This window comes from Clytia hemisphaerica, unplaced genomic scaffold (genome assembly GCF_902728285.1).
Source record: "Clytia hemisphaerica strain Z4C2 unplaced genomic scaffold, Clytia hemisphaerica genome assembly, whole genome shotgun sequence".
Lineage (NCBI taxonomy): Eukaryota > Metazoa > Cnidaria > Hydrozoa > Leptothecata > Clytiidae > Clytia > Clytia hemisphaerica.
In genome coordinates, this window is record NW_027103750.1 from 1 (window position 1) to 16,834 (window position 16,834).

The window sequence follows — 16,834 nt, forward strand, 5'->3', positions numbered from 1 at the left end:
AGAAATCGATTTTGGGATCGAAAAAATGATGAAAAGGCCAAATATTTCAACTTTAAGATTCAAACAAATGTTTCCCCCGGCCCCACAAAGCCAAATACCGTAAACGTATTTTTTTAAAAGGACGAATTAAAAGAAAATACGATTAAAATATTAACAGCTAAACAATATCATCAAAGGATAAGAAAGCTAAAAACTGCCAAGAGGCCTAGAATCAACAAAGGTATGCACTGATACTGTAGTTGCAGTATGTATCTGAAGACCGGATATTCCTCGGAATCCGAAATTTCTGAAAGCTCGAAAAACTAAAAAAACCTTCGAATTTCTTGCTCAGAAAATTTACTAGGAAGCAATTTTGATATAAAATTCGAAAATGTCCCACAATGTTTGTTGGGACTTTTTTTTGAGCCCGGAATGGTTTTTTTTCCATTAAAATCGAAATTTCTCTTTGTGTCCCCACAATGTTTGTGTGTCACCTTTTGCACCAAGCTCATCAAAGATCGTAGAACTGAAAGAAATCGATTTTGGGATCGAAAAAGTGATGACAAAAGCCATATAGTTCAATCTTAACATAAGATCTCAACTAAAATATGGGATTCCAGATTTTCCACAAAGTACCGAAAATACCGTAAATGTAGACCTTTTTCAAAAGGACGAATTAAGACAAAATACGATTAAAATATCTAAACAGCTAAACAATATCATCAAAGACTAACAAGAAAGCTAAAAACTGACCATGAGGCCTAGAATCAACAAAAAGGTATGGACTCATACTGTAATGCAGTATGTTATCGTGAAGACCGGATATTCCCGGAATGGCCGGAATATTTCGGAAAGGTAAAAAAAAACTAAAAAAGCCTTTGAAATTCTAGCTCAGAAAACTGACTAGGAAGCAATTTTGATACAATAATCGAAAAAGTCCCACAATGTTTGTGTGTGACTTTTTGAGCCGAGAATGGTTTATTTTCATTAAAATCGAGAATATTCAACAATTCTCTTGTGTCCCCACAATGTTTGTGTGTCACCATTTGCAACAAGCTCATTAAAGCCCGTAGAACTTAAAAAAATCGATTTTGGGATCGAACCAGTAATGAAAAAGCCAAATAGTTCAATCTTAACATAAGATCTCAACTAAAATATGGGATTCCTGATTTTCCACAAAATACCGAAAATACTGGAAATGTAGACTTTTTTCAAAAGTACGAATTAAGACAAAATACGATTTAAAATATTTAAATACCTAAACAATATCATCAAAGACTGAAAAAAACTGACCCTTAAACTGAAAATTTTGAAAGAAGGGAGGAGTCAGTCGCCTTTAAGGGCTGATCATGGGGTAACAGTTTTTAGGGGGTAGTAGTTAATTCTAAAAGCTGATAATCTATACACTTTGTGTTTAGTTGACAATTTTATTACACAATTTCTTTACGGAAAGCATATCCAGTTAAACATATTCGCTGCTGAGCTTTCCTTTCGTGTGCGTGACACAAACTGCCGGCCAAAAGATTCTGCCAACCCCTTCTCTGCAGACAGATTTTTCAAGGTCATTAAATTCTGCGAAACTTTTTTTTTTTTAATTTTTGTACTTTTAACTTTGATATTACTATGTAAAAACCTTCAAATTTTCGAAATCGTAAAATTCGATCTTTTGATGAACGAAAGCAAAACAAATTTTGAAGATTCATCGACGAAAAATGAGCTTTAATAGCTTCTAAAATGTATAGTTGGCAGTTTTGGAAAATCTACTCACAGTTGCTTAGTTAACATACTCGCTGCAAACTACGAGTAGAGGATCAAAATACCGAACTTAAATCTACGTGAAATTCACTGGAACGAAAAGCATTCGTCGTGGACACACGAACGGTCAGTCATTCGTCACGAACGGTCTATCCGTTCGTCACGAATGCTTTCTAGATTTTGACTCATTCGCGACGAACGCTTTAACCAAGGATTTATTATACACTGGATATACAAGTAACAGATTTTTGCCGATTTTTCGTGTACTAGCTATGTCCGCAGTAATGATATTATTGTTCACTCTCCTTCCCTCATTAAATGATTTTTCGAAGCATTTTTATTGCATTTCTTATCGAAAATCACTCATCCAATTCCCAAAAGAGACTTAAAACTTTCCTGTGAGAGTCAGATTCTTCCACTTAATGGCTAATTACAAGTCGTTATGACGTTTCAAGCTGTTTAAAAGATGCAAAAGACGTGTTGTGTATAAGAAATTTTATGTTGAAACCGGGAAGTTTCAAACTTCAACCTAAAAAAAACCACCTTGCCACCACGTGCCTCCAAAGGATTTTCATACCACAGTGGAGCCAAGACACTCAAGTCTTATGTATGTTAATTTCAGTTCTTCTGGGGACAGTCTTGGAAAGATATTTCCAATTGAAAATTTCGTGTCACTATAAGCATTTTGTCTGAATTTCTGGTCTAATGATGTTTTTCTCACATTAGATTTTACAGATGTATTCTGCTTGGTATGCTAGCCCTACTTTCAAACTTTTTTTCTGCAAATGTACAAAAAGAAAGAGCTAGAGAACTTTTTTAAAATAAAACTGATAAACATTTTTTTAATTCAGACATCTTCGAGACGCCATGACAGTTGTCCTTTGCGGACAAAGCTAGAACATCAATTGTTTTCTGAAACAATGAAAATACAATGATCGCTCTCCACCGTTTTATGAGTCGTTTATCCAGTGTATAATAAATCTTTGCTTTAACAGGGAGGCGTTTGTCACGAATGCTTTATGATTTATGACGAATGCCTAAGCGTTCACGATGAATGCCTAAGCGTTCACGACGAACGCTTTGCTTCTAAACGAATGTCTTAGCGTTCATAACGAATGCTTGTGCATTTTTCACGATTGCTTTTCAAATAGGGTCAAATCCAAACCGTTCGTGACGAATGGTTTGGTTCAAAGGCGTTCGTGGCGAATGACAAAAAAGATAGACTATGTTTAAAGCGTTCGTCACAGTTACATTTGCCTGGAAACGAAAAAAATATTTCATAATTGTTTTTTATCACACGATCCTTCGCTAATTGGATCTCGATAAAGCAAACGGGGAATATAATTTTGTTCGAATTAAACATCCCTTTATCACAGAAACAAAGAAACAAAACTTTACTTGAGCGACAATAGAATTTGAACACTCACTTGTCTAAATCAGGAAGTTCTCTTTTTAGACTCATCACGTCCAGCACTTCAATTTATCCCTACTGATAATCAATTTTCGACTTGTCACTGAAACAGGAGTGTTCTATGTAATTCGTAATTAAAGGGAGTTTTGAATTGAAAAGAATTAAAGTATCTAGTTCAAATGTTCAAATCCCAACTATTCTTTGTATAACTCTGAATTATGATACACTCAAAAAATATAATCTAAATTCTTATTACTTGGGCAAAAATGTTTCTTGATTTTTATTACTGTATGATGGCAATTTGTTACGAAAAACATTCCCTCGGAAGTTTGGAATGAGTGAAGAATGATTGTTTCTTGCCTACATTACACCCCCTTCTCACAGACAGTGGAAAATTAGACTCTAATTTTTGTCCCTGCTGAAAATAATCAAATAAACAAATCCTTGCTGTAAACTTTTACCCTCCCCCCTCCCCCCCACCCCTGGCTGAAAAATGAGAAGGGGTGTTACATTTGCTTGATTTCAAATTCTTTTTTTGTGTGATCAAAGTTTCAGCCTGATTTGGATTTTCTTGATCGTTACGAGAGCAAAATACATGGTATGATTTAGATGAGGCGATAAGAGAGGGCTGTCGATTAGGGACCAAATAGGGATTCTTTTTCAGCATGATATACAATATTTAGATTTAGAAATTTTTAGACAGTGCTTGTAAGTACAAATTACTGGTTTGAGGAAAAAAAACATTGGTGGTTAGAAGTCTTATATCATATCAAGGTACTAACATTGTAGGATTAATTATCTCCCAGTTTGAATATTTCGATATTTCGGCTAGCGTCTCTTTGACTTTTAAATTGCCGTGTCGAGCTTTTATTTAGGTCAAAGGGGTTGTTGTTCTTGAGGGGATATTACAAATAGTGATGATTCTTAACATCATGTCTAAAAAGCTAAAAGGTCTTCCTAATCGACTTTCTGCAACCGAAAAGTATAAAATATTAATTCTATCATGCGTCTATATCTGACTTGAAAAGCGAGATTAAAAGCATCTTGTGATGTTTTTCTTAAACGGCCGATCTATCAATTTGTACATCCCTTGTCTCACATCCCCGGTGGCAGTTTTTCCATCAGTGGGATAATATTTTTTAGCGAAATCCGAACCCCTTTTATGTTCTATTGTTTCCTGCTCAAAAATTGCAGTGGGAATGGTTATATAATGCAATTTTTTCCATTGAGTTTCAAGGATGAAATTATAGGGTATTTTTGGGACAAATTTTCAGAGGGTCTGTGACACAGGGGTGTGAAACAGGGGTGTATTTTTCCGTTCGACATTAAGTGTCGTAACAAACTATATATACACTCTTATCTTTTTCCTTAGAAAGACAAATCGTTGAAGCACCAAGGCAAGAGCATAGTCATAAGTCAACCTTTCTCGTTTGAAGATATAGAGTAAAGAGTAAAGAGAATTTTTAAAGATAAGCCAAAGATACGTTTCAGCAAGGTGAGATAGAAGCACTACAAAAAATTTGTCTCGCAGATGAAATGAATACAGACTTTAGCAGTATTTTGGCTGATATTTTCTTAGTATGATTTAACCCCCGGTTGGGGGAGGGCACTTCGGCAAAAATATAGGTGCTGGGTATGACGCGTGCCTTAAGGGTTGGGTCAACCTCCCACAGCCTTTCTTTACCAAAATCACGGCTTTGGAGAATCTCTTTTTTAGTGACACTGCAATGTCTTCTTTCGAGAGTAGGGAATGTTGCAAGAGCTTGTCAATCAATTAATTTCAATCAATTCAAATTTTCAAGGAAAAAAGAAAAGAGACCTGATATCTAATTTAGTTAAGTTCAAAAGAAGGAGATTTTTCTTGCCTTTGATTTTAATGGTCGAGCAACTTCGAAACTTGTAAAATAAGTTTTGTTGATATTTTACCCTAATTCCTTTTGCTTTGTAAATTTGCCTCTCGATGCACCGTTAATAATGATTTGGCCAGTGAATTAAAAGAAGCAAACGTTAGGTGTCTATTCTAAAAGTATATGTACACTTTAAAAACCACCTTGCTCCGTGCACGTAAACTTTTTCGATTACCCTTCTGTTTAATAAATAAATATGTATTTTAAAAACATCGAAACGTTCTCTTTATTCCGTTTTATATTTGGGCTGAAACTTCGAAAAAAACTAGTGTAAGCTAAGATTTTATACTATACATATAAAGTCTTAAAAAAAGTTTAAAAAAATTTGCTAGCGATACGTACATCTTGATTGACTCCCTCCCTCACGTATGCTTTTTTAAGGACCCCCTGTTACGTATGGAAGTAATTAATTCGGAGATTCCAGCCCGTTCTTACTTCTTAGTTACATTTTTCAGGGTAAACTTTTCGTGAAAATTTCTTTATTGCTGAAAATGAACAAAATTTCAAGGGCATGACGAAAAAATTCCCCTTTATTTAAACAACCGACAAAGCTTTCCGCTATATTTTTATCCCAAACCAAAGCCATGATCTAAGGTGAGCCAATTTTTCCCGTCGAAGCTTTTGCTTAGGCTTTTATTATTCTCAAACGAAAAAATACTTCTTACAGGAAGTATATCTATAGGGTCCGTGAATCAGCTAGTTTTTTCTCTACTAAATTAAGCCCTACGATTTTTCACCCGAAAAGTAAGGGACTTGCGAAAAGGTACCATGTAGAATTTTTCTTATTTAATGCAAACTTTTTCTTATTTTTATTTAATGCAAACGATATCTAAAAGTACTATTTGGCAGTACAAACTCGCAGAAACTTTCACGATTTTCACGAAAAGGAAATGCTTGACAAAATAGAAAATCTGTAAAACGTCAGACTTAAAATAAAATGCATATAAGATTTATGGCAAAAGTTTCAATCCAATTCTAGAAGTATGAGCTCGCGAAAGTAAATGTTGTAAATTTCGTGATTCTTCGACCTCGGGAAACTTTGCACGCCTCAAGTACTAAATTTCAATTTTCGACAATGCTGTAAAACTGAAAATCAGAGAAAGATACTGAAGCACGTTTCTAAGAGCGTGGGAAATTTCTACTGCGTAATAAACATTGGAATGTCTTCTTTTTCTTATGAATGTTGCAAAAAAGGAGAAGAAAATGTTGCCCTCAGTGGCGGCCTATTTGATCTTTATAAACGACACTGCATTATCTTCTTTTTCTTTACAGAGAGAATCTGAGCTGGGGGCTGAGCGCAATGAAATACGCTACAAAGTGAAAATCGATAAATGATGAGCTTGACATTTCAATCTCCAAGAGGAAAGGAGTTTGAGTCTACAAAAGTAATTTTCCACTAAATAAAGGCAAAGTACTGAGACATGTAAATTGGATATTTGAGTTATTAAAGTCAGCGTTTATGAAAATCAAATTTTAAGAAATATTTGGGCGTTTTTATTGATTATCTTTCCAAGATTCGAACTCGTATACTAAGGCATACATTTATATTCAATTAAATACTGCTGTGGAATGAAGTGTCTATCTTGATTTGAAAATTGTCACTCAATTTATCTTTTGAAATTCACTAACCATGTCATCTTCAAACGAAAACGATCAACTAAACCATGGCTGCTTCAACGACTTTTGTCTTTCTAAAGAAAAAAAGCAAGATTCCTTGTTCAACTTCGTTTGATTTGTTACCTTAAGTGGATAGATTTTCGCGAACTGATATTAATTTGTATGTTAACAACTTTTCAATAATAATTTCATGGGACTTATTTTCGTAAATCAGTCCCCTTTTCGTAAATCAGTGCCCTGTTCAATCAATTTCTTTCTTTAGGGGTAGCAATGAAACTGGCGTTTTTGGAAAGAATTCTGGTTTCAAACATTTCAGAATGTTCGCGAGTATATAAATTTCGCGAATTTTCGGAAAAAACGAAATGTAATCCTTGCGTAAATTAATCCACATTTAAGGTCGAGCTGCTGTAACTTTTTTAATTAACGATTTAGACCTTTACAAATGTAAAAAAACAAATTATACTGCATATTCTATAGTATAATATAGATTATATTTCGCAATTATATCCGAGTCTAAAAAGTGGCTAGTAAAATATCGAGATATGCGTTATATAGTTCCCATTGATAGTTTCTAAAATCTTCCAGTATTTACTTCAAAATCTATACTTTCGATAGACGAGACAAGTTCTTTCTGATACCAAAAATTTGTACTCGTAATGACTACCTCAAATTTAGAAAGTTTATTTCATAAACCTTCACTGAAAAAGAAAGTGTTATAATAAGCCTCTTCTGATCAGGGTGGTATCGGGGAGGTATACTCGCTTTCCTTTTTGCACCTTCCAACCAAGGGCCAGATCTAAAGAAAAGAGTTATTAAATTCAAAGACTTATGGATTGAACTGAAATTGAACTATATAAGTAAAATTTAGTAAGTAATAATGTTGGAAAGCACCACCGAGAGGGCTCTTTTTCAAATATCTACAGTTGTTGCTCACTAATTAGACGTTCTACTTTTCGATACGCTCCATTAATTGATGAAAATCCAATACACCCCTGTGTCACAGACCCGGTGGAAAAATATCCTAGAATTTCAGCCCCACTGGGTGATTGACTATGATTTCACCCCCCCCCTCGAAATTCAATGTTTAAAAATTGCACTCCAGAACCATCCCCATTGACTTTTTACCTTGGAATAATAGAATTGCTATCCCCATTGAAATTTCCATTGGAATTTTTATCCCCACTGTGATTAAAAGTTCCACCGGGGTTGTGAAACAGGCAATTGCCCTTGAAAATCAAATAAGAAAGTCAACTGTTTTACTGCAACTTATTATTTCGTTTATTTCGCTCATTCTGGTGACAATAACAAAACCACATGTAAAGAAATTCGGGTGCTTTTTTCAAGTGTCAGCTGGAAAAATTGAATTCTAATTTCACGGTGGAGACAATATGATGTCTGTAATTCTCCTGGTACATGCTTTAATAAATAGCTCTAAAATGGATTTGGTCTTATTCGTTTGAAATTTGAAATACATTTATGCTTAAAGTCAGTAATAAGATTATTGGCATTAAAAATTGAAATGGCACAGTATTTGATGTTTCACGTCTTGGTTTGGCTAAGTCGTTACTTTGGTAATCACATTAGTAGCAGGGCTCACAAACCATAATTAGGTATCTAGTGAAAAGGGTGATCGGCAGTTCTGTACGGCATTTTTGCATAAAGTTTCCACAAGATAATTATCTTAACTACTGGATCTTATACACTTTTTTTTTTATAAGAACCAGTAAATTTTTGTTGAGGCTCGGCTGTTCTTATTTTTTGGCACTTCGAGCCTCAAATTGTTCTTATCCTGTTCTTATTTTTAGGGAAAATTTGGGGGTATTTTTGAGTTTGAACCCTAATTTCATTAATTTGGCCCTTATTTTACCTAAAACTCAGCAACTCCAGGCTCAGGATTGTTCTTAAATTGTTCTTATTTTTTGGCATTTTTGAGCCTCATTGTTCTTATAAAATTGTTCTTTAAAAAAAAAAAAGAAGTGTATTCAATGACATTTTCGAATTTACTTTGTAAACGTAATGAACGCTTTATAGTCTACCTTTTTCTGTCATTCTTCACGAACGGTTTTTATTTGTGTGACCAACGGATTAGAATAGGTGGATTAACTTCTCTCGTTGCTCCCAAGAGAGATCCATTGTCTTCTCATTGTTACAAGAAAAATCTGTAAATGACTCTGCGCACTCCTCGTTTAGTTTTTTCATTGTTTTTATAAGAACAATTTTCCAATTTATACAGTTTCGAAAACGAATTTGTCCTATGATTCGATCAATTTTGATGATTTTGCAAATATTTTAAATCCTGCACTTAAGTTTTAGCATCAACAAACGCTAGACCAGTTTTAATGTAAATTTTTAATCTTTTGTCAATGGCAATCTTCAGATAAGTGAAAATTAACGTATGGTCTATAACTAAGAAACTATCGATGGGTCACGAATGGGTTGCATACTGGTGAAAGAAGACTGTATTTAGAATTAGGAAAATAAATTTCAAATTATTTGGCTAATTTCTGCATTGGATAGAAAGGGCTAAAAAAGTGCATTTTCTTATTTAAAATGTACCACGTGATACGTAATGACCAATGAAAATGTTGAAAGTAATGATTTTTTACAGCTTATCAAGTTTTAATTGCTAGCAAACTCGTAAAAAAGTTTGATAACCTAACGAGGAGTGTTTTCTATGAGTTCTTAATCCACCTATTCTAATCCGTTGGTGTGACCCTCTTTGAAAAGCATCTGTGAAAAACGCTTAGACGTTCGTTTTTAGAGGGAAAACGTTTGTCATGAACGCTTAAACATTCGTTTAAAAAGCAAAGCGTTCGTCGTGAACGCTTAGGCATTCATCGTGAACGCTTAGGCATTCGTCATAAATCATAAAGCATTCGTGACAAACGCCTCCCTGTTAAAGCGTTCGTCGCGAATGAGTCGAAATCTAGAAAGCGTTTGTGACGAACGCTTTAAAAGAGAGTCGCTCAAAAAGCATTCGTGACGAACGGATAGACCGTTCGTGACGAATGACTGACCGTTCGTGTATCCACGACGAATGCTTTTCGTTCCAATACAGTTGAAAAGTGTTTGAAGCAAAATTCAGAGGAGCCTCTGAAAGTCAAACTTTAAAATTTCAAGGGTCGGTTTTAGGATTTTTGAAAATAGCTCGGCAGCGAACGTGTTAAGTTCGTGCGACTAACGCTACTACGAGAATAATCGTAGTTGGTAGCGATCATGTTAACAATATCTCTTTTCATCATACACAGCGCGAAACATAGCTGAATACGGGAGTATGTCGATTTCTGTTTTGATACGCATCCGTGAGTATACAGTGCCGTATACGAATAAAACGTATATGGAGTATAAATTTTCCCGTAAACATATCATTAGGATTTATATTCCCGGTTACGTTATATTCTTTTCGGATAACCCATTATAGGTATACTGTGTTCGGATATCATTTTATACTCTATGGGTGTCGCTACACTCACGCCCGTTCAGAGAAAAAACATCCGCCCTTGCTGGGTTCCAGCTCCTTTTTTGATTTTATCAAACGCACAAAAACAACAAAGCAGTCTTCTTGAATTTGGCGGCAAGCAAGATGGCGGAAAGTTCCCATTGAGCTTAAGATTTGAAGTAACATGAAGGACTTTATTGTCAAGAATAACAGAATTAACTCCAAGCTAAGTATATTTTATTATTTTAAAACTTAAACTTCTATTGTTTTTTTGAGATTGAAGACAGTTATTAAAAAATGATAAGAAAGATTTTTAAGGCAGGAAAAAGGTACTATACTTTTGAAATTTTTTATGGCTTAGTTTTGATGCATTTTTTTTCAAGGACGGTGTTGATATTATTTCATTGCTGTACATTATATGCTGCATTGTATAGTAAAGAGAAAAGCAAGCTTGAATTACATTTTGAACATAATTTAGAATAACTGTAGCTAGGATTCTGTTTTTATGCTGTGTTGTGTTTGCATATTCTTCATTTTGGTTTTACTCATATTTTGATTTCGTCCATATTATAGTAAAAATCTTTTGATGTATGTAAATCTTTGAACAAATATTTCCAGTTATGGTAAATGCAAAAACTAAATATGAGTAGATTTTTTGATTAGAGATGGATCATTATTTCTCCCTTAGATCTTTTTGAAACACTGTAATATCTGGCATATGTGTAGTCATCAAGCATGCCAAACACATATCAGCATTAGCCATTCAATAGAGTGTCAAAATGTAGATATTACTTTGTTTTAAAACTAAGGGACTAGCTTTTATGATTGTAATCTTTGGAACAATACAGAATCTTTGAAGTTCTTTTGAATCAGATGTGCATGTTGTTAGTCATTTTAATGCCAAAACAACATCAACAGTCAAAACATTCTAAACCATGTTTAAACTGTAGAAATTATGATTCAATTGGACTTTAATTTTTTTGTTTTGTTTTTTGTAATTACTTTCAAAGCTTAATTTTCTTAAAAATATTGGAAAGCATAATGCTAAAACAGTTTCAAAAAAACCTTGTGTACTGTAACTTCGGAATAACATTTTTGTAAACAAAATAATTTCGTTTGAGATAGATTTATTCTGCAAAGTTTTTTTGTGCATGAAAGTTATTTGACAAGGTGTTGAGATTTTCTCTATTAGGCAAGTTAAATTTTTTTAGATAAATCTTTAATTATAAGCAGTTATAATTGCAAGTTTATGCTAATCGGTAACCAGTCAGTTAGCCATGATATATTTTGTATTGCATTTTCCATTATCCTGTTTAGCCTGAATTTCTTGGTTGTAAACTTTTTTTGATCTTTCTTCTATTAACTCTGCCTAAATCCTTGTTGTAAGGCCATGACCAAAGAATCTGTAGCTTCACCCAACAATTGAATTAGCACTTTTTGTTATTTAATGCTAATAATTATAAAGTATTTATATTTGTTTTTTATTTTAGCACTAAAGTGATGTTGCGTGTACATGGACATTGTTTAAATTTCAAGGAAATTAACCCTAGACTAAGTAAGTCATTATTATGTCGCAACATGGTCTTACTGAGTATCTTGACTCTCAAATTTTATTTTACTTCCTCTCCAATGAAGAAAGTGTCCAGTAAAAAGACTACTATAAAACAATAGAAGTTCTTTCCCCGTTGGTTTTTTGATGGAAATGTTCATCCCCACTGTGAGAAGAAGTTCCACCGGCGCTGCGAGACAGGGGTGTTATTAATAAAAACGTTAAATAGTTAAAGAGTTAAAATACCTGGACTTTTTCATCAGTGAAATATTTTTCCCTAAAATGTCTATCAAAAAAAAATTTTGAATCACCTCTAGATATGATTCTCAATAAGTTTGCGCAGTCTGTAAATGTAACTTTTCAAATTGGTGGCCCCTCCCAAATGTTTTCATCAAAAGTTTCAAAAGACACCCCTGTCTCACTGCCTCTTTGGAACTTTTGCTTTCAGTGGGGATAAAAACTCTTATCAAAATCCCAATGGGAATAGAAATTATATTTTTCCAAGGTTAAAAGTTCTAGTGGGGATGGTTTTTGAATGCAATTTTTAAACATTGAATTTAGAATGGGGATGAAATGAAAGTCAATTTTTATAGTGGACTGGAATCTCAGGGTAATTTTCCATCGGGGAAGAAGACAATTTGACCTATTATTAGAACACATACCGTCTGGTCCCTCGAGTGTAAGGTTTTACTTATGATGTAAAGTACGATTTAGCTGGTGAAGAACTTAAGATGTCACTTAAACTATAAGATTTTGTTTTTGTTCCTTTTTAGGAGTTACAAATCCTTTTATTTGCACAAGTGAAATCAACTGGTTAGCCGAGGTAAGAATAAATATTTTTGAGTTAACTTTGATTACTTGCGTATAAGCCTATTATTCCTTTCCCCATGTAATAACTATATTGAGAAATGTACAATTTTAGATTGTTTTTCATAAGGCAAAAGGATCTAATATGGTCACACTTTGTTTCACTTTTCAAAGATATTTAACCATATGAACACTTGAGCTGATTTGTCACTCTCAAATAGCGCTCCGCAACGCATACGTCATGATTATTACTTTTTTTTTTACATTTGTACGAGTTGCAATGCTGCTCAATTAAAAATACATGCAAGTTCTTACATATCTTTTGTCAAATGATGCAATAATGTGCAAAAGAAACGCAAAAGGATTGGAGCTCGTACAAACACATTAAGAAGAGTAATGATTATGTCAAAAGTGTGCGCTATATAAACCTTAAAAGATGCTTACCCTATTTCCCATTCAAGCTACCAAATTGACAGAATTTTGGAACTCCTTCTGAAAATTTTATTTTGTCTTTCAGCTATAACTTGGAACCTTGACGTAAAGAAATTATCAAACGACTGAACAAGACAACATTTTGGCTGGTGACGAATAAAGATTCAGACGCCAGCAACTTTAATATAAGCATAATGATCAAATGATTGATAAATATATACTGTATTGTGTCACAGACCCGGTGGTACTTCTACATACTGTAAAAATCAGACAAATTGTACCCGGTTGGAGAACCCACCCGGTAATCTATAATGAAGGTTTTTTTAGCCTTGGGATGTTGTTAACTTTTTTTCTTTTAAAATCCTAAGAATTTTTTTATTTTCATCTTTTAAGGGGTATTTTATCCATTTTATGAGAAATTGGGTCTAAAATATTCTTTCATTTTAACAAACGAAGCCTTATGTTCTTATAAAGAAAACATGTGGAATTACACAATCGTTTAACACAAGCGATCTCATTTCCATCGTAATTTGTACCTTAATTTTATGTCGACTACAGTACACTTTTTTTTTATAAGAACCAGTAAATTTTTGCTGAGGCTCGGCTGTTCTTATTTTTTTGGCACTTTGAGCCTTGAATTGTTCTTATTTTTTCTAAGGTAAAAAACAAGTTTTGGCTATTTACTTCACTGTTTAGAGGGTTTTAGAAACCAGCTATAACTCTCTAACTTCAGCCTCTCCACTGTTCTTAAATTGTTCTTATTTTTTGGCATTTTTCAGCCTCATTGTTCTTATGAAATTGTTCTTATAAAAAAGTTTATGTTTTTCACCGGGTCACTGATACAGGGTTGTTAAAATTTAGTTGTTTGATCGGTTCGAGGATACTTTTAACACAATCAATAAATTATTTACCTCTATTTTTATCTCATTAAACATTTTAGATTTGTTAAATAATTTTTGTACATTTTTATATAGTTTTTGTACGCTTTGCTTGGTCTATTATGTTACAAAAAAAACCAACTTCATTACAATATTTTTGTCTTTAATCGTTTTATTTTTCTTCCTCGATTCCTCCTATGATTTTCGTAATTACAGTGCTCTTTTGGAAGATTCTCTTGTCTCTTCAGTACTTAATGAAAGGTTATCAAAAATATCTATACAGCAAATTTTGAAAAGTTGAAAAGGTTTGTGTGCTAATAAAAAACCGCTTCCTCTTTTGTTTTTGTATACTGGAGTATAATACAGAAAAATGAAAAACCCTTGAAACCCTATCATTCTCCCGTTTTCATATACAAGGTGTATGATGTAATATATTGAGTAGTACACGGCTTCCCTTATTCACGTTGCATACGTATCAGGAATATACAGATATATACGGAATAAAATATACGGTCAATATGAAAGATACATCATACGTAACCGATATACTATACTCCACGGATATGAATTCAGGGGTATATAACAATATGCGGAGTCTCACTTTGGAGTATTGGTAACACGGATATTATAATATGCGGGATCAAAATTGCAAAATATATTACAGTATATTTTATTTATGCGGTAAAATGTAATATAAAAATCGTACCGGATATCGACCCCTTTCACGCTGTGATATGCCAATTAAAGTCAACATTTGTTTTTATTTCTTTCTACTAGCCATAACTTTCTTTAAAACCCGACCAACAGAAATCTGTGGATCGACGCTTATTATTTTAGCTGAAGAAAAAATGGGCGAGCAAGATTCTTCAAGTCTGTTATTTTTCGCTATCGCATATTTCCTATTTCCCGTATTTTGATTGACAGTTCTGTTATTGTAGTAATATTAATAACAGACTTGTTTACGCATCTAGGTCTCTACCCTTCTTTTTATAAATCTAACCCTCCCTTTTTGACTACCTTATCGGGGAAAAAAATGTCAGTGTTTTATTTAGTCGGGGTCTTTTTTCGTCGGGGAAAAACTTCGTCACCTAGAGGCATTTTCGTCACTTTCCCCCGACCAAAATTTCAAATTCGTCACTTTTCCCTGACCAAATTTACTATTTAGTCACTTTCACCCGACTAAATTGTCCAAATAAAATGGCTTCCTTCACTAGCTCGAAAAAAGATTATGTACTTCAACGTTTAAAGCACTAATTTCGGTTAATATAAGGTGTGAAAAATGTAGATTTTACTTTAGGTTGGGATTTAAAAAATCGGGTAAAAGTTTTGGGGGGGATAAAAAATTCGGGTGAAAGTTTTGGTCGGGTGATAAAATATCGAGGAAAAAATTTGTCGGGGGAAAATTTCGTCGCCCCCTTAAAATTTTCGTCACTTTCCCCCGAGATTTTTTTTGATTGATTTTTTTTTTTTGCCCTTTTTTCGCAAAAAGTACCAATCCCCTTAGAAAACTTCCTTTTTTCAGTACAATCACAAGGAGAAATTTTGCATAGGATGGCCAAAATTATCTCCTAATTCTAATAATTTCACCCAGTTTTGAAGTTAAAAGATGCTTTTAAGAAAGTTCACTGCTCAGAAATTTAAAACTTTCTAAAAAATAATAAGCGCTATTGCGAAATTTAATAGGGGATAAATCAATAAGGGGTGATTTTAGGTTTGGTTTAAGGGGGGGGGGACTGAAAATCATTGACCATGAAAAGTTTTTCATTTATGCCTCTGAAAATGTTTATCTAATCTAGACGTTTAAAAAATGTTTTGATTCATCTAAAAATAAACACTTTAAATCGATTCGAATTCTAATTCTTTCTGAATGTCTTACTGAGACAGGAGTGTTGTATTTTGTATTACCTTTAATCAAATCGAATGTGTCTTCCTTCCTTAGAAATTGTTGTCTTGGCCAGTACTTTTCCAATATTGAACTAACCCCTATGGCGCGCCAAAAGGCTTTTTAATACTAACTTTTTTTTATAATATCAACTTTCACTTTTAAAATACTAACTTTCATTTTTATAATATCAGGTTTTTTTTAAATAGCCACTTTTTTTTATAATACCAACTTTTTTTATATTATCAACTTTTATTTTTATAACACTAACTTTCATTTTTATGATACCAATTTTTTTGGTCTTGCTTAGTCAATTTTCTTTTTTCACCATGTAGACGGACCTTTACAGTTCTTCACTGGAGAATCTTTTTTGTTTACATGTGGAGTCTTTTACTAATTAATATGTACAAATTTTCGCCCTTTTTGCGAAAGTAAATGTCTTAAATTTCGCGTTAAAATAATAGGTCGATAGGTGAATCGAACGTTAAAGGTTTTGTTTCCAGCTGTTGGTAGCGTTTATATCTATGTATCAGATTTAAAAGTTTATTCCCCAAGTCAGCATTTTTAGGCCAAATACTGACAGTAAATACCCGTCCAAAACTAAGTCCTAATAATAATTACCATCCCAAGAAGGGAATTGGCCTAAAAGTATACTCAAAGATACTTTGGTATACTCTAGTCTAACATTTCGACGGCTGACTGGCGTATTGGCGGCCGCCCACGAGCTTCATCGAGCCTAGTGCAATCTAGAATAGAGTCTACTTTTGGATTAACTTTGCATTTTGATTTCAATGACGCTGAGTTCAGTAAAGACTAGAAGGCACTTTCGATTTCAAGCAAACTTTTTGTCGTCTCCATGGAAACTTCGAATTTCTGCTGAAAAGGGCCTGGATCGGTTAATGGATTTTGGTTGGCAACAAATAGGCCATTTCACACTCGAAATGAATCATGGGTAATCAGGACTGGTTGCGCCTCCATAACGACTTCCGGTTGGCTAGACGCAAAAATCTTTAAATTTTTTCAAAACTTTGGACCAATAATAAGTCGTCATCAGCGCGCAGTGGTCCTGATTACCCATTACGCTTTGCATCACGCTAAGACTCTTTCTACACTTGATCGATTATACACGCATAGTAAGCGAGACAAAAATTGGGGTTATGAAAAAACTTCGAACTGGT

The 16,834-nt window shown here is 33.7% G+C and overlaps 1 long non-coding RNA gene across 1 annotated transcript; it reads left to right on the forward strand.

The window, feature by feature from the left end:
• Positions 1-10,125: 10,125 nt before the first annotated feature.
• Positions 10,126-13,133, forward strand: LOC136805484 (uncharacterized). Its single transcript, XR_010846408.1, has 4 exons — positions 10,126-10,338; positions 11,599-11,663; positions 12,431-12,480; positions 12,982-13,133. It is a non-coding gene; the product is annotated as an uncharacterized lncRNA (long non-coding RNA).
• Positions 13,134-16,834: the final 3,701 nt, after the last annotated feature.